The sequence below is a fragment of the Lonchura striata genome, chromosome 4A (genome assembly GCF_050655825.1).
Source record: "Lonchura striata isolate lonStrDom1 chromosome 4A, ASM5065582v1, whole genome shotgun sequence".
Lineage (NCBI taxonomy): Eukaryota > Metazoa > Chordata > Aves > Passeriformes > Estrildidae > Lonchura > Lonchura striata.
Genome location: NC_140742.1, coordinates 1,913,636 through 1,941,492, shown reverse-complemented (window position 1 = coordinate 1,941,492; position 27,857 = coordinate 1,913,636). Strand labels below are relative to the sequence as shown.

Sequence of the window (27,857 nt, the reverse complement as noted above, 5' to 3'; positions counted from 1 at the left end):
CCTTATCACTGATTATCAGGCCCTGCTGAGGGTGTCCTGGTGTGTTTGTACAGGACAATCACTGCTCTGCAGGCAGGGAGAGCTGCCACAAGCCTGCCTGCCCACAAAGTGCCACCCAGCCCCTCGAGAGTTCTACAGAAGCTGATTGAACTCATTTGAGAAGTTTCCTGTAGCTCCTTTGGGGGTTTGCCGGTTGTGAGGATTGAAATAATCTGAAGCAAACATCTGCAACGAGGCCTTAACAGCACACCCGCAGAGAGTGGCAGTGACACAGCAGCCCAGGACAGGCTGTGCAGCACCACAATCCCTGCATTTCATGGCACAAACTGGGAATAATCTCATGGAGGAACAAACTGCCCTTGTGCTGGACCCACTCCCACGATTACCAAACAGCGTGGCCCACACCCAGACATTCAGACAGATTGCCTAAGACACTAAATTATTTCTTATTATATAAGAAATTACGTTTTTCCTGGTGTTTCACAGGGGAAAAGTTACACTTAGAGACCTACAGAAGAAAATCCATTTTTACATGCCACCAACTATTACCTACTAAATTACTGTTGGCTACAAAAAGCAAAATGAGAACCACTCAACAAGAGTAAGGAGGTGTCCAAACCTGTTCAGGATAGTTGGTACTTAGCAAATATGAAAGTAATTTAGTTCTTCATCTGAATACATATTGGTTTGTTTTGTGAAGGGGTAAAAAGGTTGGTTTCATTAAGTCTGGGATATCAGAGTGTCAGATGAAAGAAGGCATTCACTTCTCCTGTGGTAGAAATTTCAGACAACTGGGTTTGGACCACAAATCACCTAGCAAATATGATACCAAGTAGTTGCCTGGTAGTTAAATCATTTTATCCCAGAATTTTGAGCAATTTTCATTGCAATGTAGATCTTCACTTTATCCCCTGTTCATGTGCAGGAGAGCAAATACTTTCCCATCCATACTAAAAACCCTAGAAACAGCTCTAATGTTTTTAAATGTTTTTGATAATCCTATCTGACCTTTCCTTTATACCAAGGAGATGATGTGGATGCTTTTCTCCTTGTGTCCTGGCAGTGCTGTTGCCAGGACAGAATGAACTGACATTTCCAGTGTCTCACTGCCACCCTTGCAGGTGACAGCCTCACGTCCCAGTCTGCCAGGAGAACACATCATAGCCCCATTGCAGACATTTATGACAAAATTCCAGCCACCCACATGCTAATGATGCATGTGCATCTGATTCCACACACTTTGACTTTTAGATGTGTCAGGGAATGGAAATAAACATTTCTGTCAAGTAACTGTGCTACAAAACAACTTTTCAGGTAACAATGTCATTGATTTCAATTATATAGAAGCACAGAAGTGCCCTCTGTTAACACTCTAACACTTAAGTAGACACATCACACTTTCCTTTTATGGCCATTATAAAATTTATTTGGCAAAAAAAATGGGGACAACTGGTAAAATGACACATTTTATGTGCAAAAGCATGCTAGTGCAGGAAAAGCTATTTATCTTCATACAGGTGATGACATTTATTTCCTGCAATTACATTGGCTAATCTATCATCACAGGAGTGTTACATGACACCAACTTTACCTTTTTCTCAAGATACAGCATTTCATTGCATGTTTTGTCACCTGGTCTCATCATGGCAGCAATTCTAAGAAAAGCTTTCAAGTGGTCCTAATGATTGCTGGGCTCACTGCACTCAGCTATCCTGGGACAGGGGAGAAATGTTAATTAGTGAGCACAAAAAGCAACAAAACAACATAAACCAAGGTTCAGGTGGCAGAAGTTGGGAGCAGGATGAGCACAAATCCCTCCTGCCACACGTTTCATGTTCTGTTTCTGTTACATAAACTTGGCTTTTCTTTCTGTAAAACACCCAGGCAAGACTCTCTGTGACTGCAGAACATTTTGAACCCACCCTGCTAAAACATGGATTACTGAGCCCTCAGAATAAGAGGTTTTTATAACCCATCACATGAAAGGTAAATATAGCATGGGGGTGGGGGAAAAAAATCAGTGACTGGATCTTGAGATGATAATTAGGTACACTCAGCTGTCCCATGCCAAATGGCTGGGGGAAATCTTACAGGCACAGAAATACAAGTCAAATGTCCTCTTATTAGCCTAAGCAATTTAGGCATTAACAGTGTAAAATACTGAAATATTTTAAATGCATTTAAACTGCTGAAAACACATTTTCTTGGTTATTAAATGCTGAACATTAGAGGGGCTTTTTTTCCATTAAGATTATTTAACATTTGTGAAATTATTTGAACATCATTTAATTACTTGAAATCCAGAATCATCGCTGGTTTCAGTCATCCTTTCCAGAGAAACCTTCTTCAACTGCCAACACACCAAATATTTACCAACCATGAATGTCTATATATAGTGAATAAAATGTATAGAAGTATGCACTAGGAAGCAGTGCTCCTTTCAAAGTCTCTGGGTTTTACCAAAAAGATACATCATGATTTGTTAGAGAAAAATCTCCAGAGGAAAGCTGACAGTGAAGAGCCTAAAAAAAAAAAAAAGCTTCTTCCACTGAAGTGCAGTGGGAAGACAAAACCAGCAGCACTTTTTTTAAACAAAGGAGAAGCTGTTGAAGTTACCACGAGCAGAATTTCACACCACAGATCCTACACAGAAGCTGCTCTTTTCCTCCAGGCTGAAATGCCAAGTTTCTGGATCAATATTGCACATCCACAACTTGCAGATGCAATCCCAGGAATAACAGAATGCAAGATGCCTCAGACACTAACTCAGAACCAGGCAATGCAGTTAAAATATCCCGGTGATTTGCAAACCAGCAAGGTTTTATGAACCACTTCAGATCACCTCCAATATTTTTAAAGTACTGTGTGTGTATTTATACAACAAAAGGAAAATGAAATCAGCATGACACGAGCATTAGTCTTTTTGATGTCTGCAGCACACTTATGTCAAGATTTCTGCCATAATATGCCTTAAAACTTTCTGACAATTTGCAGATTTCCTGAACATTCGGAAAGTGTTCAGAAGCCCTTATGGCGTCACCAGGTTTTTTTCTCATTTTGGGAGGAGGGGTGACATTATTCTTAGAATTAGAGATGTATTTTGCACTAATTTCCCTGGTCTGCAGGTACAAATAGAGGCCTGTGCTTGCTGCCATCCAAACATTAATGAGTTGATCCCTTGTCCAAAGATCTGAAACTAAATACAGTCCATGTATTGCAGATACAAACTGAGGTTCCAAAAGTCGTGATTTAAATTCAGATTTCTGGCTATGCTGATGAGCATGAAAATTAGCTGAGAGCTTCCAAGTCAGCCTTCAGTCCAAGACTCCTTTCCTGTGCTCATGAGTGTAAAATACTCATTCCTCCTTTTTTGTTAAGCTAGATGCCATTGGCTTAAGGATAAATGGAATAATGATTATACATAATTATTATATAAATGACAATATATAATATATATATGTGCATGCAAACACACATTCAGAGACACAAGTGGTGGCTTCTGCTACATAAAAAAATAAGGCTTCCATTAGGAAGAGGCTGGTGACAGTAACTGCACAAGTGACAAGAAAAAGCATGGCAAGAGTTTTGCCACCAAGGTGAGCGTGACAAACTCTGACACCCATCACTAGTGACTTTTTTACTGGATCACATTTCACAGTGTGTCTGAGAATCCTCTAATTGCCATCAACAATATTCTGCTAGTAGGTGCTGCAGTAGAATATTCTGCTACACACCATTCAGGTCCCTTTCAGCAGACCAGCCAGATCAGTTTAAAATAGGTATGTTGAAGGTGCATTGTAGAATGCAGCAATGATTAACTGTGAAATAGTCACTCCAGAATCGAGTCTTTTCTTTAAACAACCCTGGTTTACAAATGCTGCCATTTCTCACTACAGAGAGGAGCTGTCATTCAGGGGGAGCTGTCACTGCAGTGACACACTGCAACCTGAGCTCCGGGCTAATTGTGCTGATTAGGAAACAAAATATTCATGTCCCATTGGATCGAATGGCAAAATTGTAGGACAAATTCATGCTTGGTTAAGTTAATAAAGTACCTTGTCTTCTGATGTGTTCCTGTGGGAAGTGGGAACCCCAAAGTGTGCATCACATGAACTGACTTCAATGCCTTTTCACATGGAACTCTCTGTTCTTTCCAGGGTGACCACTTAAAGGTTATTTCAAGTTCATTCATCCAGTTTCTGGAAACGAGAGAGGGCAATGGATCAAAAACAACAGTGCAGTAGCTAAATACTGAAATGTAGAGCTGTCAATTAAAAATTACAAATAGACCAACAGAAGTGTATAAGTAACTTGGGGGCCCTTTCCTCTCCAGTTTTCTGGAGGTTCCAAAACACTGGACAAAACCAACATTGTTATCAAGAGCAAATACTATGCAAACCTGCCATAAGCACCAGTTTATTTACCATAATTACAGTGTTCAGAATCTTGAGTAAGAACAAACTTAACAAAGATTGGACACCTGACTTTCCCTGCCAAGCTAACAATCTCTGTGTAAGAGTTTCTTTTCTGGAGAACTCCTGGGAAACAGAAAGGGGGAGGAAAGCAGCTTACCCTGCTATGCTAACAGCCACCAGCAAGGGATAATTCTCTCTCTCCTTTCTCATTCACAATGGTGTGCTGGAAACAGATTTATTTTGAGCTTCCAGTGCCTAATAACAGCTATTATGCATTTTTTTCCCTCTACCCTGACACAGTGATGTTATCCTGCTTAACTCTGCAACTCCTTGTGACATAAAAACTCACCCACCACGACATTCTCTAATGCTGTGCCAAACTGGCAGGGACCTGGGGCTCCAGGGCATTCCCAGTGCTCACTGCACTGGATTTCACTCCCCCAGTGCTAATGGGCACAAGTCACCACAGGGAAATTGCTCACAATCACAGAAACCCCAGCAAATAGGAAATGCCCCATTTTAATGCCAAGGCTGGCAGAGCTTTGCCTTCAGACAGCAGCATTTCAAGCAGAATTGCTCTGTTGTTTTTTTCCCCACATTAGGGACATTTTTCAGGCACTCCCAGAGCCCATTTCAGTTGAACAGGACATTGGCTTTAAGCCAACATTTCTAAATCCCATTCCTACTGAACTGCCCTCACCTTCTGCTCACATCTCCATGGATTTCCTGTGGCTTTGGCAGAATTTCTGATTCACCCATGGCTCCTCACACAGGCCCCAGATGGTGGGCTCAGACATGATTTTCTTAAGACAATTCTTCAGCATTATCAAGTGCCACAAATTTCACCAGTTTTCCAAATGGATTTGACTGGGGAGGGGATGTGGAAATGGGGAGAGATACTAAAATCATAATGAGCTTGTCCACAATTCCTATTTCCTTCTAGAATCAAAGAAGACTCATTGTATAAAACTTTCTCAGTGTCTGATCCTTTTCAAACACAGATGCCACACACAGCTAGAAATCTTTATTTGTTCATAGTAAAAGATCATTAAGCATAAAAAAATCAGATATTTCTAGCAGTCATTTCTTCTTTTCCCCAAACACCCTCAAAAACAGAGTTTAAAAGGCAAACTCTTACTGTATACATGACTTACCTTGCAAAGTTCCTTATGGTTCTCATGAATTTCCCTTTTCATGTCCAAATCATCACATGTTTGTAACTTGGTACAGTGAACTGGTTTAGAGTTCAATTTAAAAGTAAAAAAAAGGGGGCAAAGAAACATGGGGCGATGGAGCTAAAAAAGGATATTTAGAAAACAGAGTAAATATTGATCACAAATAGTTTAGTTCATATTTTCTTATAGGTGAGCAATAAACTGGAAAAAAAAAAGCTGAAAACTTCTTTCAGCCTTATTTTCTATGATCTGCAGTAGTTATGTCACACAAAGTGGTAGCTGAAAGAAATTCTACTTGTATTAAAAATGAAAAGCTTATGTCTCTCTTATTTAGGCAAACCCCCCATGGTTCAGCAGGCATAAAAGTATTTGTTTTTTTGATCTTGTTACCTGTTCTGTAAGTTTTTATAACCTTCTAATATATGAAGTAGCACACTGTGTAACAGCTTCTCCAGTTTTCTCTGAAAATCCTTCCCAAACAGCAGCTTAAGCTCTTTAAACACTTGTCCAACATCCTCTGCATGCATTGACTCCATGGAATGTCTTCCAATAATAAAGAAAAATAACAGCATGGTGTTTTATTTTTCATTTTCCCTGAGCTCAAAGTTGTATTTACAAGATAATGATTACTTAATGAGCAATTAACCCATCACATGCTTAAGACAGAAGTTGTTTATTCTGCATTTTTATAGCCAAAACAGAAAGGGTGGGTTCATTTTGGCAATTGCAAGCTGATTACTTTTGGTATTAATATGAAAATCTTAAATCAGTGGGACTACCCTGAATATTCCTGAAGACAGCAGCCACAGAGGAACATGTCAGCCTTTTCTTTCATTAACAAAATGAAATAAAGCAAGGAAACAAGCTGGAGTGAGCGTGTAATAAATATTTTTTGACAGAGGAGACACTCTTCATGCATTATTCCCCTGCTCACAAACTGGCTGATAGGCACCAACTGGGTGAGCAGGAGGATGCCTGGAGGATTCCTCTTTGATTCTCAGATTATTTTGCTCTTACAGGAGCAGCTGAGATGAACCCACAGGATTCTCTGTCTGCTCCCCAAATGAAAGCTTGTCTCTCCCTGAGCTTTCTCCAGGACAGAGTGAGCAATCAGGCTCTGGCTGTGGGCAGAGCTTTGTGCCCAGGGGCAGCACTGGCAGCCAGGCTAATTTATTAAAAAAATATGGATATTGATCTAGTACCGATATCCAACTGTGAGGGAGAGAAACTCTCTAACAGTTTAAAGTTAGAAAGTGTGTGTTTATTGTGTATGGGATCGCTCCCAAATCCACACTGCAGCTTCCCGGTGATTACAGAGCCCTTTTATCCATCCAAGTGTTGAATACCCAAAATACAAATCCATATTCATCATTTTGGTACAGCCCATTCCTCAGTTCCTATGCCAATCACTCCCAAAGCCATTCAGCAAGCGTGGTTTGTCCCTTGGAATGGGTCGGTGTCCCTTCCATGGTGGGGGTCCCAAAATGAGGAAGTCAATGAAGTCTTCCTCATTCCGACCTTTCTACCTTTTCAATGCAAATATGACAAATGAACTCTTGGTAGAAGTCCCATTCCTTGTCTCCAGTTGGTTTCAGAACCAACATAATTATTATATAATTGTCTTATGTTCCTAAAAGCTCTTTGTCAGTTTGCGTATTCTTCATTATAAACCCAGCTAACTAAACATTGTGCTGACAAGCAATCAATTATTAGTTAACTACCAACTCTTAACTTCATCAAGGTCTACTCATTTATTTTAATTAACTCTAGTAAGGCTTATCTGAAATTTAGCTCCTCTAAAATCTCTAAATTCCTTAAAATTTATGTTTCAAGGCACAGCAGCACAGCCCAGGGCTCCACCTCAGCTAAACCAGCACAGGAATTTGGGGGTAGATATAATCCAGCCTTTAGAGGCCATGTTTGAAAAGAAACCATTTGGAGGAGTTCCTCATCTACCTGTAGAACAGCAGACAGCAGCCCAAGAGACCTTTTAAAATAAGACAGGGACCTTCCAAATTGGGAACATCTCAATATTGGGAAGGTCCACAATTCATTTTTTAAACCAAAGTACTGACCTAAAGCCACGTTTTCTGAAAAATAACTATGTTTCAGGGTGACACAAAACTTTGGGATTTGGTTTTTCTGCAGTTATTGTAATCATAGCTCCCAGTCAAATTGAAGAGCACGAGCTAATTGAGCTCAGAAGGAAATATATTCAGCTCAACCCCTGTTGAAGCATTGCCTCCTTCTTCATGCTGACTTCTATTTAAACATGGAGAGTAGACTCCTATAAAAAAAAAGTGAATTTGAAACCATTTGGGATCGGCAGGATCAAAAAACAGCCACTGCTTCTTAAAAAGAATTGGTCAGAGGAGAACTAAATCAAGGGTAAAGCAGCAGGGCTAAGATCTGGGTGAGAAATAAGAGTACTGTTCAAATCTGTGGCATTGCTTTAGTCACTGCTCAGGCACTTTAGGCAAGAAAGAGATTTGGGAGGTGGATTGTCAACCAATATCACCTCAGACAGCTCCAGTGCAGCCGATTTACCCAGGTTTACAGCAGCTTTTGATCTCAGAGAATGAAGGATTTTCAGAAATCCTTTAAGTTCCAGAAGTGAGAGGAAGGTGATGCAGCTCAGGCTGGCAGGGAGCACAGAAACCATCCTCAGTACAGGGAGAAGCACAAACACACACAGACCAACAGAGCATCCCAAAAACTCCAGCAGCTGCAGAAACAAGCTAGCAGCCATCAAATTCAAAGCAGAAGAGCTCCCTTCAGCCTCCCCGTTCTCTGGTTTAATTGTTGTCCATTCTCTCTCCAGGCTGCCTCTTCATGTGAAAGCTTTTCAAAGCTGCAAAACTCAAATGCACAGAGACTTCACATTTACTGCTGCTAAACACCTCTTCAGATCATTCTGGAAGAAAGTGGTTAGAAAAAGAGATCATTGTTTTTTCATGAGGAAATCAAACTAACATGCAATCTATGTTCTCACACAGCTTTTCTTGTCTCCTCCACTCTCTCAGAAAACTTTTAAATCTGAAAAGCCAGTCAGACTCATGTTGCAAGGATTAGTTCTAAAAAGAGAGCACCATAAACTCAGAAATGAAAAAAAAAAACTCATTTCCACTGTCCTTGAAAAGAACAGAGAACTACAGAACTATTTTTGCCCACAAAGCCTAAAAAAAGGGAAAAAGTTAAAAGAAGAGGATGAAATAATTTAAAATCAAATAGATATTTCTAGGTAGAGAAAATATACTGAAATAATTCCAAACAGGAACAAAGAAGATGCTCATCTCTTCTTGACTCCCATAGTTTTAAAATCCATGTCTTACTCTGACAATTCATGCTGACTTCTGGCACAAAGGATTCCAACCAACTGATAAAAAAATCTTGGTGAAAAAACTTAATATTTCAAATTCAGATTAACAAACATATCGCATCAAAGCTTTTTTCAAAAATGATGTAACGGTAGGCTATTCAATAAAGTTGTCATTGTTTTCTTTCCTGAATTCTCCATTACAAATGTTCCATTTTAGTTACTTTGATATATTTTATATTCACAATGAGCAGTTTGAATATAAGAAGAGAACAGAAATGATGAAGGATGTTCCTAATATATCAATTAAAAAACAATTCCTGACATGAAAGTTCTTTTTTGTAAAGTTGCAAATCCCAAGGAAAGTCTGAATAAACTCTGCTCCCGAGACAAATTTACTACCATAAACTATTAGTGCACTTATCTGCTAATTTGTCACATATCTTTTTTTTTTCCTCACATTTTTCTACAAAATTAGGGTAAAAAATAAATACTCAGCTGGAGGCTCTGAGTCCTTAAACAATATTCGGTGCCGCAGCTACATTTTAAGGTTCTATTTATGCAATGTAAATATAATTTCTGGTAGTACTTAAAACATTAATCCAAACCAACAAGACTTAAGGGCACCTGCCAGTTCAGATTTCTGAGCAGCATTTTAGCTGACAGCAACTGTACGCTGCTTAAAAGTTTCTACATAGTGCAGAATAATTCTTAAGAAAGTCACTGAACTCCTGCTCTCTTGGAGACCCAGCCAAGGCATTAATTAGAGGTATTAGAGGTACCAATTTAGTAAGATGCTGGTTTCTAGTGAGGCTTCTGTGAGTTTCAGGTTTTCCCTGCCCGGCAGCTCTCAGTCATTATGGACTCCTCGCTGCTCCAGGGAGGAGGTTCAGGGCTCAGCCAGCCCAAAACCAGCACCTCCCACACGTGTCAGTGCACAGCAGAGCAGGAAGCTGCTGGATGGGAGTGCTGAGAAAGAAATGAAAATAAATTCTGTGCTGGCTGCTGCTGCTGCAGAGCTTTGCTGCACCTTCATGGTGAAATGGGGTGGAGAGAGGTCGGTGCTACCAACACAGCCTGCTCTGATGTCATGAGCAGGGTGACCTAGAGCAGAGACCAGACAGCGCTACAGAATAAATTAGGGATTTATTAAAGGATCTCCTCATGGATCCACCTTGGGCAGCACCAGAGCCCAGCCAGGGCTGCACCCAAATGACCCAAAATGGTCCCAAAATGCACGAGCACTCCCGGGGCTCTCCCTGGGATCAGTTCTGCTCCATTGGCACCTTGGAGTTCATTGTCCCATTCCAGCTCCAGCCCATCAGTCCCACCCTGCTTGTTTTTCTCTCTCCAGCCCACGCTGTTTGTGCTCCTGGGCTGAGATTTGGATCATTTGCCCTTGGTGCCCAGCTGGAGCAGGAATTGTTTTGTCTCTGCTCTGTGCAGAGCTCAGCATCCCATAATGTGAAACCTAGACCAACACACTAAAGCAGCACAGAACCTGAAAAATAGAAAAGCCAAGCCTGAGGCATCCCCTTGTGTCCCCAAGCCGAGGAATTGTCACCCCTGGACGTCACAGCTGGACATTCCACAGACACTGGCACGTGGGGATTTGGCTCAGCTTTGATCAGGCAATAATTGTGCTCAGAGAACCTCCCCCACAGCTGCATGGCAGAGTCAGCAGCACACAAAGTTCAAGACAGCATTTCTCAGGATGGTTTTGCTCTGCTTCTGATGGCCCCTCCCCAGCAGCTCTGGCAGCACAAAGAAAGGAGGGTGTGCTAAAGCAAGTCCAGGTCCAGCTCTGGAATGACAAACGAGACAGGAGCATCAGGAATATGGTGCTGCCACAGCACAGAACCCACCTGATATTCTGACTGTAAGAGACACACAGAACATTTTTAGTTAAAAGTCTGGAATTAGACAGAGAAGGCAATAGTTACATACAATATGCAGCCAAAGGAACACTGAAGAATGTTAATTAAAACATTTTACCCCATTTATTACTCATGCACTATCCATAATTCTTAGATCTTGGAGAAGTCAGACTAATTTTACCATAATGATCTTCTTAAAGATGGCTGATAATTGGGAAATATAATTCTTACCAGAACTTTGGGGGTGAAGGTACACGATGAAAAACAAAATACCAAGGAACTCAGATTTTAGATACTAGGCTAATTTCACAGAAAAGAAAGCTTGCATATTTAGCAGGAAGCCATCAAAATTCAAAATAGAAGTTAGCTTGAAATAAATGATGCCTTATTTTAGTAAGCAAATTTTGTTTAATTGCTCTTCAGAAAGGAATTCAGCTTGTAATGGAAGATAAAGTTTTCAGTGAGCAGTGCATAATAACAAGCATAGCACAAACATAGCACAATAAAAACCATTCCCACCATGCATAAACTCAGTCCGGAGCATGGTGATTCAAAGATATCAGTCATCCTTACTAAAGCAGGGCCACGTTCTGACATGAAATCTGAACTGAATGCTTCTCTGAAGGACATTCAAATCCTTCCATAACACTTAAACCCAATTCACCACGATGCTATTCCCATTCTGTGCCTCTACACTGAAATCAAACAGCTATTTTAATTATTGCAGCACAAACAAGAGTTTCAGAGAGCTGGGGCCCTTTGGAGTGGTTTTGTGCCCGAGTTAACGAATGCAGCCAGTGGAACTCAATCCTCTCAGCTCCCTGGGTTGCCACAAGGAGCAAAACCAGATATTTTCATGCCTTCTTATGGGAAAACTCTGCCTGGCTGCCATCCCCCCCAGCTCTCTCCCTGCTAAGAAACAATTGATCTGTCAGAGCTTCAAGATGGGCTGATGAAACAATGCCAGGACTGCGAGGATTATTACATCCCAGCATCTCCAGTCCACTTCCTTTCTATCCCCACTTCCACACAAGCTATTTAACTTGTTCTCCACTTTGTTTGTTTGTTCTGAAGTTTGTCTTTCCTCATTAGAGACATTTGCATTCCTAGGGAAATGCGCACCTGATTTACATATTTGTTAAATCCGGGAATATAAACAGTTTTGAGCATTAGTACACTGACAGAGTGTCACGATGTAAATAATGCAAGAGTCTCACAGTGATTTCAACACATCTCTCTCAGGCTAATTTGTACAAGTGCTCTGCCTTGTGGCATTATTCAGAAAATTATTTCCATGCAAGCCAAAAAGAAACAGTTACAAAAGAGAAAAAAAATCTTAACTTAGAATTTTGTCCAACTTCTTACAAAAAAAAGAGTTACGTGAGTGAGAGGAAAACATTAATAAGTCAAGCGAAAAATTTAAAGAAATAGAGTTAGATTTTCCATTCCTTGTGAACAGTGCTCTGCTGCTGCCAGCTTTGCAGAGAAGCCTCTTGAGAGCAGAGCAATCAAACCCCAGAAATGCCATTGAGTCACTCAACATCTGAAGAGCTGAGAGCTGGATCCAACCAAGAATCCAAGCTCAGATGAGCTCCAGCTACTGCATTATCTGCCACAGAGAAACCAGGCAGCACCCTCAAACAGAGACTGCAACACTCAGATTTAAATACAGAACTGTCTGTGCCATCAACTGACCTCATCACTTCCCTCCTTGAGTTCTGTTTCTGAAATGTTGTTTTGTGGAAGTCGAATCGCACCTTGATTTTCACAAGCCCACAAATGGCATTCAGCTTCAGAGATTATTTTCTTAACAGAAAGAAAGTTCTCCCTTCTTTTTGTGTCTTTCCTGCTGCTCTCCTTTGAATACAGGGAGAGCCCAGCACCACCAAATATTTATTTGTAGGTAAATAAGCTGGTGAGAAACACCCATTCAGACCAGAGCAAGAAGACAGATGAGTGATTTCAGGTTACCCTCAAGCAAGTCTGCTTTAGGAGATGCATCAACAAATATTCTCACAGGATAAAGGGCAAAATGTTCCTTTTCCCCAAAACTGAAAATGTCAGCCCTGGAATGTCATGGGAGAGATGGGAACCAAACATGTGGTTGTAATTCTGCAAAAACAACATTATTGGACCTTCAGAGGTTAAAATTACACAAGTGACAGCACCAGAGTCCCTGTTCTGAAAACTTTCTCCCCTCCTGGTTATCCTTACCCCTTAGGAAGAGAGCATTAAATAAAGTTCACTCTGTATCCTCTTACGAAATAAAAGGCATACTTGCTTTTTCATAAAGCAATAATAATAACTTCATATAGTATCTATGAATATAAATAAGCTCATAATCATTATTGCTAAATATAGAAGAACAAAAACCCAATTCTTTATTTTATATATATTTTTTCTCCCGCAAAAATAGGGGTAATTTAAAAATCAGATACTGGTACAAACATATTGAAAAATATCTCCATGTCATAAACACAGTAATGCAAGTCTGGCTTTGAATATTAACATCTCAGATTTGGGATTTTAAATCATGTGTAGAGTGTGTACACTGTGAAAAACAGAATATTGTTGCTCAGAAGATTAATCAAGAACAGAAGCCAACTTGGAAAAACAACCAAAAAACCAGATAGGCCTTCAAAGATATTTTTCCTCCACAATCTTTAAATCAAGCTAAACATGAAAAATGAAGTCAAATACAAATACATCAAGTTAAATCTGAAATATGACAGATGAAACAACTGAAAAATACCCAGATGTGTGTTTCTTGTGCTGATAGACCAGAAAAGTGTGGAGCCTTTGCTTAGAGACCTTTACCCCTGTCCCATTTGAACAGGATGTGATGCTTTTTCCTTTTTTCAGAAGCTCAAGGGCACCCTGGCAATGGAGTATTCTGTAATTTGTGCAGAAAGGAAGATTTCCATGGCAAATCAGCACCGTGCAGGGTGAGACTGAGCTGATGGCTGGAGATGGGAAACCCCAGGGAGGAGCTCAGAGTTTATCCCTGGATTTATCTTCCCCCCTCAGGCTGCTGAGGGGAAAGGGGGACTGGGGCACCAGCAAAGCAAATGGAAGAAATAGAGTTAGAATTATAAAAACATGAGTTTGCAGGGGTAGGTTTAGGGCTGTAGTGAATTTTCTTGGATTAAATGAGCCACAGGCTGCTGAAGGAAACAGCAGAAGCTCAGGACAAATAAAGGAAAACCTTTGCCTTAGAAAAGTCTTGGGAAATGTTTCTCTGGAATTCAAAGTACTGAGAACAGCAAGGTCCTCTCGTTAGGAAATCACACAGCATCCAGACAATCTATAGGTAAAAGTGAGGTAAGATATTACTGTTATCCCAACATCCATCTCCTCTCAGGTACTACAGAGCAAGGCCATTAAATTTTCCATATTTTCATTGCTTTTTCTCCAAAACTGGGGATGTCACAGCTCCCATGCCAAGGACAATTAATTTCTTATGTCTGATCTGATTGTAACTAAGGATATTTGGAATGGGGTTAATGATACACAGAAACCATTCCCTTCTGTTTCCAAACTCATGATTTGCCCAGACACCGAATCTGAATTTCAAATTATCAAACATAACCTGGATACTCACAAAGTTGAAAGAAAGAGCCAATTTGTGGTGGCCAGTCTCCATCATTTTGCTTATCTGGGAAAAAAAAAAAAATCCACAAAAAAGATCACTTAAATATTATTTTTGCTACTTGACAGACACAGGAAGAACAGCCCACAGCTGACAGTCAGGCCCTTTGGTGCAGCTTGCTTGATAAAACTGCTTTACCATGATGTGCAGATAATGAATAATTTCCATACTCTAAGAACACACTTGCCTTTGTGTTCCTATTTAATTTACAAAGTCTCAGCATCTGTAAACAAATGCACCCAACATTTTCTCTCCCAGCCTCCCTCCTCTCTGCTTTAGCAATTCTTGCCTTGCAGAAGGATTTGCCCATTTTTTGTTTGCTCAGTGTTTTATAAAGGCAAGAGGCATTTATAAGGCAGATTTACAGAGCCTGCAGTCAGGTGAATTTCTGCTGGTGTGGCAGCTGAACATATTTTCTTACCCTAATGTCTGTGGAGCTGATAGCTGCAGTCAGATAACAACAGCAAGGTGCCAGCACTGGGAGGCATAAGAGCAACCCAGGGAAGTTATGGCTGTTTAATGGGCACAGGTTGTCCACTGTGAAATTCTGAAAGCATCATTCACAGAACAGTGAGGGAGCAGGCAGGTGTGCTGCAGAACAGCTCCAGAAAAGCTCCATCCCCTCAGTGAAGCAGAAAAAAACTGGAATATTGACTCAAAGGAATGCAGGAGCTCATGGTGCCACAGGGGCTCGGGGGGCTGAGCTGCACCTACAAAATGCAGAATTCCCAAAAAATTTCATTACCTTGTAGGTTACAGCGAGCCAAGAGGAAATCGCTGCTTACCGAAAAGCAAAGGTGGCTGCAGAGTTGGATTGTGCAATGTCCATTTTCATTAATAATCATCCTGCAAGCAATTTGAATGTTAATGAGAAAAGAAAGAGTTGAGGAATGGGTTCTCAGAGTAGCAGGCTGTTGTCCACCTGAAAACATCAATACTGCAGGAGCCAGTGAGAGCATTCTCTGCTAAGATTTCACTATAAATATTAATATTACTCATTATAATTACTCACTAAATCACACGTGGTTAGGGAAGTCAGCATTTTGTGTTGTAAATATGTCTTACATACAGAGCTAAGAATGTTTTATAGGATTTTCTTTTAAATGTACAGCTAGATGCTGGTAATATGCCTGCCGTGATAAAAAAAATACATTCAATTTCATGTTTTACACAAAAACCTTATATCTTTTTATACATTATTATACTGCATGCAGGAACAAGCATGGTTAGTGAAAATATTTCTAAACATGCAGGCTTATCTCCCCTAAATTTTGGCTTTGTTTTGAATTCCTTCCTTACATGAGAAAATTAATTTATTAGAGAAGAGACCAACAAGCAACAGGAGCAGCATGGTTGACTGTGAGAGCGGGCAAAAGCACTGCAACAGTTCTTTATCATTGCTCATTCTTCCAAAATGACAACTTTATATAACACTAGCAAGAGCTGACTGCTTCCTATCCCGTTGCACTGACAGCTTTTGGCACCAGCAATTATGACTCAATTTCAAACACCCCAGAGAGAGCATTTGAGCGTGAGCACCAGAGAGGGGCCAGCTCCTCTTTAATCAGCTATTAAAGCAAAAAAAATGGCATTTGAGTACTGCCTGGTCATTCTTCACCTTCCAGATTATCTGGGAAAAAAAAACAACAACAAAACAAACAAAAAACCAAGCTAATAGGCAAATGAGAAAGGCTCAAAAATGCAATTAAAGCAGAGAAGCAGAGTGAAAAAGGCTGAGCAGGAGGAGTGGAGAACGGCTACTGCTGTAAATCTTGAAATGACAGGATGCTTATTCCAGATGAAGCAGCACTTACTTCCCCTAAAACCAGCCATTTATTTCTCATGTATCTTCCCGAATAGGATAAACTGGAGGAGGGAAGTTGGTAAATTTTATCTGCATAATAATTCAGGCATCGTGTGACAGTGTATTTCTCACCAGCTTCCCAAAATATTCTACACCCCACAGAAGCATTTCATGCTAATAAAACCAGAAACACCAGGGCCGATCAGCCCCAAATCAAATGATTTGTGAGCAAACAAAACAGGTTTGTGGCAATTATTTTTCCTTACGTGAATAAATTTTCATTTTTCTCTGCTAAAACACAATAACCATCTTGCAGGAGCAATACTGGGTGTTACCAGATCAGTGAATTTTTCAGTCTCAGGGTATGCAGGTAGTCCAAAGGACAGCATATACCAATTGTCTCCTGCTACTTGCATTTTCCTTATCAACCATCTGGCTTCCTACCAGACAGTTATCAGAGATGCTGATGCCATTGACACTCCCAAAAAAAAAAAAAGAAAAAAAAAGTCAATATTTCAATGGTAACAGTTAAAAACTATTATTTTGCAAACTAGGTTCTGCTAAAGGAAACTGCCCTTTTAATTCTGGCTTATTCTGGGGTATGTGTAGTTGTATTCCAGCAAAAGTTATGGTGATAACAGCATTTTATGTCTGTGATCGCTTCAATTAGGCTTTTTCCAGAGGATTATGGTGCTTGCCCACAGATGTTATACAAATCCAAAGTCATTTATCTGGTGGCAGTGAGAATAAGAAAGGTGCAGTTCATCCACGGGGGAAAGTATTACATCTTTTTATAAGCCTCTGACTAATAATTCTCTTTAAAGTGCTGATCAACTTGAGCAACTGGGACTTCCCACAGTGCCATCCCCACTGAGCAAAGATTAACAGAATTTTCAAGGAGCAGCTTCTGGCATGGCTCCACGGTGGCCAGGCAATAATGGCACAATGCTTCCTCCAGTTTAAACTGTTTATCTTGCTTACACAAAACAATTCCATGAGGTACCTTGGGCCGTCCTCTCTGATTGAGGGATCCAGCCTTCAGAAGAAGAAAGCTCCAAGAGAAGGAGTTTGGAGTCACAGCCATTCTCACAACAAATGTTCATGTTGTTGTCCTCAAAGGGCTTTCCTAAGCTCCTGCCCTACATCCTTCCTTTGGAAACTCCTTGTTTTTCTTGGAGTGTGTTAGCACAGCAGAGTGCTGGCGATGGGATTCTGTCGTGGCTCACCCACATTCCACCACAGAGGGGAGAAAAAATAAAAAACCCTCACACTAAACTGCACTGATAGAAAATGGAACCACGCTGGGCTCTGAAAAATCATGCCGAGGAGGTGACAAGCAAGGTTTCATTGTCTCCTTTTTCTCCCCAAACCCGTTCATTGGTTAGAGACTCATTAACAGACGACATCCGAGCCAAAATTCTGTCCTCAGCCATTATCTCACAGTGAAAATATGTCAGGAAGATTCATCTGGACAGCTTCTCTGCAGGAGCACGCAGGGCAGGATAAAGCACGCCCCACAGGAGACATCCTACAGAGTTCCTACAAGTTTCCAGCAGTGTTCCAGCCTGCAAAAGGGATTCCTTCAAGGGAATGCACCTCCCACCCCCCCAAGGTACAGCTTTGCAAGCCTCAACTACAAGGCAGGGAACATAATGAGCTCCCTGAAGACTTCTTCCCAACGCATGCAGAGGGATGTGCGAAATGAAGAGCAATATTGCTAATTAGGCAGGAAAAAAAGCCCTGTAATTCTCATCCCCAAGCAGCTGGGCACTCCCCTTCCACTGAGGGCAGCAGGGTGACCTTGTCCCTGCAAAGCCTGGCCCTGCTGGGGAAGAACTGCAGGGCACAAATGCTGCTGTGGCTTTCTGAGTCTCCACTTCCAATGCTGCTGGGGCAACAATGGCTTTTTTCAGGAACATTCTCAACTATCTACACCACAGAGGGGAGCTTTCCAACAAGTGGCCATCTCCTTTATTGACAATTCTATTGATGGTTTAACAGCAGCAAAAGAAAACAAAGGTAGGCTGCAGTCACACACGTGGCTGTTTCCTGCAGCACATTGATTAGGGATGGTGAAGCCATCAATGGCAGTCAATCAACAAAATCAAGTTACTACCACAGTCCCCAGTGACCATCTCTTTCCTGGAACTCTACATTTTACAATTTAACATACCTTGTGCTGTTAAGATTACCTTTAATAAATGAGGTTTAGTTCAAGCCATCTTAACTTTCATGCTGAAATATAAATTCTGAAAGACTTGTTAAAACACAGAGTGACCATCCATAATTGAATAACCTCTATGATGAGGCAGGAAATAAAAACCCATCATAAATGCAATTTAATTGTGGTAAAACCTTGAGAACTTCCTGGAAGTTTTTAGGGAAAACAGTTTCTCTGAGAATATCAATGCAATAAAGCCCAACTTCCCCACAGAAACAGAAATCTCATAAAGTGGATCATGCATTAAAATCTTTTCACAATAGCACAACTAGATGTTTTGAGAACACTGGAATTTCCTTGCTTTTGTGTGGCAACAGATTTCTCCTGCATTCAATGTCAGAGCTGCCAGCACCCCACACCTACTCTGGACCAGGAATCTGTGCATCTGTCCTGGCTCTGTTAGTTTTACTCATTAACATGGTTTGGAAGCTGGGCATCATTTAAAATCTTGGATTTAGTATGACTTGGATTAGGGTGTTTTTTAAATGCCAGCTTCTGCAGGCTTGAAATTAATTTGGAAATCAACTCCAACACGACTGCCATTGTGGTGCATTTCTCTGAGTATAGGCATTAATACATTTCTGCTAATGAATACTTAAACAGAAAATAAAACATTTATAACTGAAGTGTAATAAAGTTATGTAGCTGAATAATAAGGTTTAACATTAAACTTGATCAGAAATTTGAAAGGCTGTTACTTATTTCTTTGTGCTTTCCTGAGCAGTACACTCAGCAGTAGACTGCAAGAGGTTCACTTAAAGAAACACAGAATCAAATCTGACTAACAGAAAATGGGGAAGAAAAAGGAAAAAAAAAGAGAGAGAGAAACATTGGGAAAGCAGCAGCAGGAATTCCTTCCCAGTGCAAATTCTGGTATTAAAAGTCAGGCAGAGTCTCCCAGCTCCTGAAGCAAAAATAACCAAAGAGAAGCACAAGACAAATGGCTGGAATGCATCTCACAGGTAATCTGCTCTGAGAAATTCCTCTGCATGAAACTTCTTTTTAACACATAATTAAGAGCTGCCAGGATTCAGGTAAAGAGTTGCTGGAAGTGGGATAGTAATTGCAATCTTCCACTGGGAATAGGTGCAATAAATAGCAAAGATGTCTCACGAAACCTGCCTTGAAAACAGAGCTGCTGTCTCTGTCACCTTCCAAAAGCACATGGAAATCTGCTATGGTAATTTAACTCAGAAACGAGGAAAAACTTTGCTGGATGGTGCTGTACATAGAAATGTGTGTTAGAGGAAAAAGCTGGAGACGACAAAAGAGATTCAGACTAACTGAGCATTTTGTAGGGCTGGGTGAAGGTGCTGTTAGAAAAGTTGGCATCTCCCAGCTAAAGTTTTTATCCACTTCTCATTTGCACCTCATTTTTCACCAACATTTTTAAGGAACAAAACCGGTTAATTCTCTGTAAATAAGCAAGACTGCATTTTTTAAAGTCAAAAAGTCTGTGTGCAGCATTTTTGCTTGCTCCCTTTCCTTTTCCACCTAGAATATCCGTGTCTATCTGCCTGCCATAAAGCATGTCTGAGCACTCCCAGCCTGGGTAACATCACAGAAAGCCCTGAGGGAATTCCACTGCCATTCTGAAGGGATAGACGTGATTGGAGTGTGTGTTTTTCCAGTGGAATTGTCCCAGAAGCTGCTCAGCCCTGATGGGAATGCAGGTGCATTCCCCACTCCTCTTTCAGAGTCAAACTCCTCACTGCTTTCTCCTGACAACTGCTGGGAGCCCCGGACATTCAACTGCTGTACAGAACCAGACAAAAGTCAATACAATTAAGATGTAATGCTTTCAAATGTGACCCATGAACCCAGACTTTAAACACTTTTTTGCCTGCTACACCTAAATGGACGTTTATCAAATGCTGTAGAACAGGAAAAGGAAAGTGATGAACACCTCATGCACAACAACTGCATTTTCTCCTCACTAACAAAGCAACATTCATCATCTCCTCCCTTCCCTGCCACATTGTTCTGTTTTCTTCAAGTGATGCAATTGAAGTTGAACGTTTTGCTCCACCATTTTACCTGTCAAACCACTCAAGAGAAATCAATAATCCACTGGAGTTCACTAATGTTTACATCCACTTTCTCCCACTTTTATCAGCCATATTTACAGTGATTTTAAGCACTACATTCTCTAAGTGATGCATCTTCTCACTTCCACTGACAATGAGGTTAAATTCTTTCAGCCCTGTTTCTGCCACATCACACTGTCACACATTCCTCCAGGTGCCTTTCACTGCAAAAAAAAAACATATGAACGTAAAAAAAAAACTGTATGAACATGGGACAGCCACAAGAAAAAGGTTCACAGAGGTCCAATTCTTCAGGGTGAAATTCCCATGGCTGATGTTCTTACAGTGATCCAGGATAGCCTTAAGTTATAGCCACTTGGTTTTGCTGAGAAGTGCAAATTCTGCTGATCTTGCCCCAAAGATTCAATTAATAATTGGGTAAAACTACTTTGAATGCATCAGAGATAATGCCAAGAACAGCAGGAAAGAGGCTGGAATGGAGTTTTGAAACATTATTCAGGTCTTTTTTTGTTTCTTGAAGAATTGTTAATGGAACAAGACTAAAATATATCATATTCCCAGCTAGCACTAAAGATGCCTCTGTTACAAGAATTTTTCCTACTATCTCTATACTACTGAAACTTTTCTGTTCTGCTGAATAAGAATGGACTTTTTTTGATGAGTTATCCTATTTATAGCTTTCCCTTATGGTCTTGTAGTGCACATGCCTCCAATTATCAATAATTATGTTCACATTGAAAAATCTCTGTTGAACTCTGGGGATATTTTCAAGGCTTCTAAGATGTAGCATCAGGCATATTTTAAAGTTTTTGTTTCATAGGTGAGAATTTTAAAAAGAAAACCAAATTCAATTAGGAGGTAACTCAGTTAAATTCAGCTTGAAAGCAAGTCCTTTTAGGCTCTCTATTTCAATGGCTTTGTCCATAGAGCTTGGTGCATGTATTAAAAGAGTTCAAAATATTTAATACTATTTGTAAAGAGCTCAGCTTTACATAAAACATTCTTACCTGCTCTTCTGTGTTGGTGTATTATTTTTCAATTTACTTTAGACTGTAGCATTCCTTCCTCCACATCCTATACACCAAAATTACACTTTGTCCAAAGGTGGTTGGAAGTACAAGGAATTTTGACTGGAGATAAGTTCCTGAGAAATGCCAGAAAATATTAATATGAAGAACAGAGGACGAGTTTAATCCTAAACTACATCTATTGGGAAGGGGGAGAGAAAAGGGGAGGCAGCATGTGAACGACTGGCTGCTGCCCACACATCATTAACAGTTCCTTATTAAAACATCTGGGAGTTGTCTTTAGTTTGTGTCTGCAGCCTGCAGAGATTGTGCTCACCAGCACCTGCCAAAAATCCTCGTGGAGCAGAAGCCACTATTTATTAACAAACATAAAGGGAAGCATTGATGTGCAGAGCAGCTCTGCCACAGAAAACGCTGGTTAAATGATGCAGGAAATTAAAGGAGGAAGGTAAGGAACAGATCCTGCAATGGCTCCTGGCAGATCTCTTTGGGAAGAAGTCGATGTTCTTCACATCCAGCCAGCAAGAGCTGCATGGACCCTCCTGGCATCTGTCAGAGTTCAGATGTGGCCTCACATTGTGGTCAGAGCAACACAAATAATCCCTGAGCAAACAACGAGGCCAAAAATAAACCCTAGAGTTTACCACTACTTACTTTCAGCAGGGAACATATGGAAACAGATCTGCTTTTCCTCTCCTAGCACTGAAACATTTCTTGCAGGAAGCTCTGGCTGTGCACTTCAAGTTTTGAGCAAAAGGTAACTTGTATAGATTTTTTTCTCCTACAAATCTTAACAGGTTTCTGCATTTTTTGAAAGGGGTGTTGACAGAATCCTCAAATGGGTTACAGTGCCAGAGAAGAAAAAGGGAACTGTGATCTTTTATTGAAGAGCTGAAAGCCTAAACTCAAAGACAATTCCAGCTTTAAAGAACCATAATGCAGGAGATGTAATTTTCACTTGTCAAGGCCTATTTCCTTTTTTCAGATGTATTTTCAGAAGAAGCCCTGGTTGGTTTATTCTGGCTGACTGCAGAGCAGAATACAGAGCTTGATGTTCCAATATGTTCCAAGGAAACAAATAATTTGCCAGATCTAGTTAATAAATATATTTCTGTAGGGCTTGAAATCCTGCCCCACGCTCAGGGCTTTTATGACCAAATTCCTGACTTGTCCAGCTCCATTTGCAAGAACACCTCTGGAAGCAGCTGCTCAAAGCAAGTGCTCTCTGAAAGAACTGGGAGAAACAGGAATTTTTAGGATGAAGTCCTAGTTTCAGTAACATCAACACCCTTCTTTGGCCTGCCTAACAATGACAACCACATTATATTTGCAAAACACTCATCAGATAGGTGCAGTAACACAAATTCACCTCAAAATCACCTCCCAAACCCAAAACACCCACTGGGAAATATATTAAGTTGTATACATAGAGCTCTGGATGAAGCTTAAAAATGGAGACAGCATGTCCCTAACAGAACAATGGCAAGACTTTCACTACCTTTTTAAAAGAAGAAGTTAAACAAGTAAGAAGAAATTAAATATCTGAAGTAGGAACAGGACTGTATAGAGGGGGGGAAAAGTGACATATTGCCACATTACCATTTGGAGAGACATCTGTACTTTGCTGCCAGAACTCCTGAGGATTCTTAATTGATAAATTTCCATACCACAGTTCAAAGCTCATGTGCCTAAATCACCAGTTATAGACTTCGGGACTGAAAGTCATAAATGCTGGCTTGGACATATGTCTGTTTGAGTTATCTTCTTTGGGATTTTGATATTCGGATTTGAATGTTACCACCACCATCCCAAATGCCTCCGATCAGCATAAAGCTAATTATATGCTGCTATTAAAGGAGATTATATTAGACACTGACAGTTGGAAAGGCCTAATGACCAGATGGATAGAAAAATAAGAAATCAAGCCATGTTGTTCTGTTATAAATTTGCCAGATTTTTTATAGGCATTTTTATCATCAGCTTCATTATTTCATCCTGCCATTAAAAAAAAAAAAAGGCAACAAACCAACAAACAAACAAAATCCACAAAATCTAAACCTCAAACACAACTGGGAAAAACGTCAAGGTAGAAAATGCAATTAGATTTATAGTGTCAGCATAATCCATCATTAATCATGCAGGCCAGTGCTGTTCAAAAGGTGAATATTCTGAATATCCAACATGAGTTTGCAAACCACAACCTAAAAGAATGGAACACAACAAATGTGCATTTGGGGCATGTGTGCAAATTCTCAGAGAGAGGGTACTGACAATGGAGCTGTTCCCATCAGGGAGAATAATTTGATTTAATTCCGCTGAGTCCTGCAGGGCTGGGACGACCAAGGTGTACAAGAGAAGTTGAAAGGCACCTCTGGAAGTAATTTAGTCCAACTTTGGACTCAAAGGAGAGACAAATTAAAGGTTACTGCTCAGGGCCTGAATGATTTTGCATTTCATAAAGTGTGCCTCATAAATTTCAGTCAAACAGGTATGTCTGAATCTCTTAACAGAAATCAAAAAATAAAAATAAAGGCAAATCTGAATCCCCCCTTTTAGACAGTACAGAGCCATTTAGACAAGTTAAATTTTGACTCTGCACTGTTTTTTAAAACAACACCTAACCTACCAGTAAAATCAACAAACCACTTTGGCAATAATGTGACCACACTGCAAGAATATGCAAAATACAGAGGAGGGTTTTGTTCCTCATAACTTAAAAAGTTCAAAAGATGAAAGCCTAGACTAGCCCACAACTCAAAAAATCTTTAGTGTAAGAATGAAATTAAATAAATTATTAGTGCAAATACACCAGACAATGTCATGTTTCAAAAGGTAACTGCTCAGGCTTTTTCTAGCCAAGCTTTGTTCTCATATTTGACATTCCTTCTCTGTCTGGTCAATGGCACTTCCTCCATTTGTGAATCAGAGATCAAAATCACCCTGGTTTGTATCAACTCGACCTTTAGATTCCCTTCCAGAATTCTGCAGTCAAACCTCTCACATGTAAATCAACAAAACCCATCCACACAAAGCCTCCAGCTCACCTCAGCTCCATTTTGTCCCCATGATGGAGAAAAGGCTCCCCCACCTCCTGCTCCCATCACCATTATCCATAATCTCTAGTACTTTGTATTATACTCGCAATAAGCTGGTTTGGAGATTGATTAATAATCGAAGCAGAGTTGAGGCGTTTAATCAATCTGAACAACAGATTATTGCTTTGTGTACCACAAAGAAAGACAGATTATCCTTTTATTATTGATTCCAGCAGCGACATTCCTGCTCCATTGCCTTTATTTCTAAATATTTTTGCTCAGCAAGTTTTCAACTTGCACCAGTCTTAAAGACAAAAAAACATTTGTTGGGGCTTTATACATATTGAGCAGCTTTGCACCATAATCCCCCTGCTTTTGCTGGATGATGTAGGAGGTGCAGCACACATGAACCTCTATTTGCAATGCCTTCTTCCCTCACACCTGAGCATACTCACACCTTCCACAACCTCTTCCATCTTCCCTTGGTTCAGCTAAAATTGTTTCCATCTTCACGCCTAACACAGCTCCAGAGGAGTGGTTATAATTTACAGGTAAGCACCCAAGTTGCATCGTTTTCCAAAAGGGTGGCTTGGCACGGGACTGCCCAGATGAGAAAAGAATCATCAAAATAATTTATTCAAAATGAAAACCAGCTTGAGTTGAGCGCAGATACAAAAAATTACCAACACAAATCACTCGAAATGGTCAAACACCAGCAGATACAAAAGCCTTTATGGTCTTTAGACTGAAATTACTGTTGAAAAACTTCAAAGTGTAACACAAACTCCCAGTAAGGTGAAAGGAGAAAAAGGACACCCTCACTTCAATGCCCACAGAACAGGACTAAGCTGTTGACTTTTCCCTGCTGCCAGGGAAATGAATTAGAAGTAGGCAATTCTTCACTCTAAGTTAGTGAAGAACTGCATCATGCCACTCTAATGAAATAGCTTCTGGTACTGCATTGAGATTTTTAAGCAGAGATAAAGATTTAAGAGAGAGTTCAGTGGATTAGATGACCTCCTCCTTCAGCCCTGTTTCTTTCTGATTGTGTAAATGCTTTCAAATAAATTATTTACAGGCATTGTGCTAGAGATAGGATTTGTTTATTCTCATATTTACCAGAATGAAAAAAATTTCATGCAAAACATTTGTGTTAAGAATTTGCTCTTTAACCTTAACTTGAAGGAGAAAACTATTATACTCTGCTCTAAATCTCTGAATGATGAGCCAAGATGCTAATGCAGAACTGAGACAACAGTGCCAGTGTGATTTTTCTTTGTTGTGACTGGTGACCTTTTGCTGTGTTGACATCAGCACACAAGCACTCCAGTCTCTAAAACTGCAACATCTCCTTTCCAACAGAGCTCCCACTCTGTAGAGTAAAAACATCATAATCCTTTGGGGAGTTAAAGAAATATCCTGGTTTAATCCAGAGAGGATTAAATGTGAGCTGTGAGGATTCCCCACTCCTGAGGTGCAGCTTCAGCCCCAGTAACACAGAGCCCTCCTCATGGGCCTGACCCCCCCTCTGTGACCAGCCCCAAGCATTAAAAGAAACAATACTTATGGATTCAGAAAGACAATACTAAAAAACTGATACATCCATCAATAATAAGGCAGCTAATAAACACACAGTTAGTATTAATGCAGAATTCTGTCACTTAGTGCACTGCTACACACCAGCATAAAGTCACTATGCTTCACTCTTACATTTTACAAATCATGGAATCAGCAGGGTTCAAAGAGGACTTTAGGATCATCTGGTCCAACCATATTCCAGCACCACCTCAATCACCAGGAGCTGTGACCCCAAGTGCCACATCCAAACTGAAGTGTCACAACAAACTCAAATAAATCCGTTTGAACACAACAGCATCTTCTTACAAGACAGAAGCTGAAGCACGTTCCTCGCCAAGGATGTTAAAGGATTATGTATTAGGTTGGCCAAAAACCCTAAGAATGTTTCAAACCATTTGTAACAGAGAAAAGTATTCCCACCAGAAAAGTATTCCCACCCAGTACATTTTTATATTTATTTCATAGTTCTGCCAAAGCACTCCCTGAGGAATTTCTCTCTTCTCTCCATTCTAATCAAACCCATCGTGCAGTGAGTCCAGGCTCTCCCTGTAGACAACGTCTTTTCCCTTAGAAGAGAAAATTATTCATCTTAAATTGCTGCTTGTGCAATGCCTGCTTAGTTTCCGATTCCTCCTATTTAAAATTCACCTCCAACATCTGACCACTGCCATTCATTAGTTATTTATCCACTTGTTGTTGCAGAGCAGATGGGCTGGTGTTAGCATGGACCACACCAGGACAGTTTGTTCTGAGTGTCTGTGCTGCATTCCAAGGGAAGGACACAGGGCCAGGCCCCCAGGGCTGCAGCTGTTCCAGGGAAACAAATTGTTGGGACAGATGGAAGTTGGACAAGAAGGACTCACAGATATATATGCCCAACAGAAAGATTTTTGAGTGTAGAATCTGAAGAAAGAATAGAAATGAAAGCAAGTTTTGATATAGAAGAAAAGAATTGCTGAGCCAGTTTTACTGGTAACTAAGAAGGCAAAAGGTGTGTTGGTTAGAAGGGGTTTTTATGGTTTAGAGCAAAGGATAAACCCAGCTCAAACAGAAGATGTTCTTTCACCAAGAAAAAGATTCCACAGGCAAACAAGACCGCCAATGCTGCAAGTAGAAAAAAGTCTCAGAATTTTCCAATGCAAGAAAATTGAAAACCAACTTTTAGCTTAAACTGTAATGAACTAACTTTTAGTGACTGGAGAATAGTAACATGAGTATGGTAATTATAGTAATTATGATAGGCTGTAGGTAAAATTTAAGGTATAGACTGGTTCTTCTGTATTAAGATGCTCAGAAAATAAAAGTATATAATGCAATATAACCAAAACTAAGGGGTCTTCAGGCTTGCCTGCAGCTGGAGCTGACAGCTGCAGGCACAGGCTTCACCCACAACCCTGGACTGCTGCAACATCTCACATACAATAAACTGCATTTTGAGTCCCACATCTCTCATTCAGGCTCTTACAACAAACGAACAAGATGCCAGGAACTCTGGCATTTCTGCTTTCTTCTGCTGGGCAAAGAAAGGCACGAGGTGGAGCTGAGGAGCTGCAGCCTGGGAGGGTGCTGTGCCTCTGGGGAAACACAAACTTCTCTGCAGGGACCAGGAAAATTCCCTGTGACTTCAGCAGCCTCCCTGCAGCCTGCTGCTGTTCTAAAATGAAAAAGTTGATTGAAACCAGGCCTGGAGCAAGGACCACTCCTGAAAGGA

General features: G+C 40.5%; 1 long non-coding RNA gene across 1 annotated transcript in view; it reads right to left on the bottom strand.

The window, feature by feature from the left end:
• LOC144247121 (uncharacterized) overlaps positions 1 to 27,857 on the bottom strand; it is a 218,174-nt gene that overhangs the window by 178,745 nt on the left and 11,572 nt on the right. Inside the window, exons 2-4 of the long non-coding RNA XR_014952393.1 lie at positions 15,218 to 15,278; positions 5,116 to 14,438; positions 4,056 to 4,199 (exon numbers count right to left, since the gene is read on the bottom strand). This is a non-coding gene — a long non-coding RNA (uncharacterized LOC144247121). The remainder of the gene's footprint in view (positions 1 to 4,055; positions 4,200 to 5,115; positions 14,439 to 15,217; positions 15,279 to 27,857) is intronic.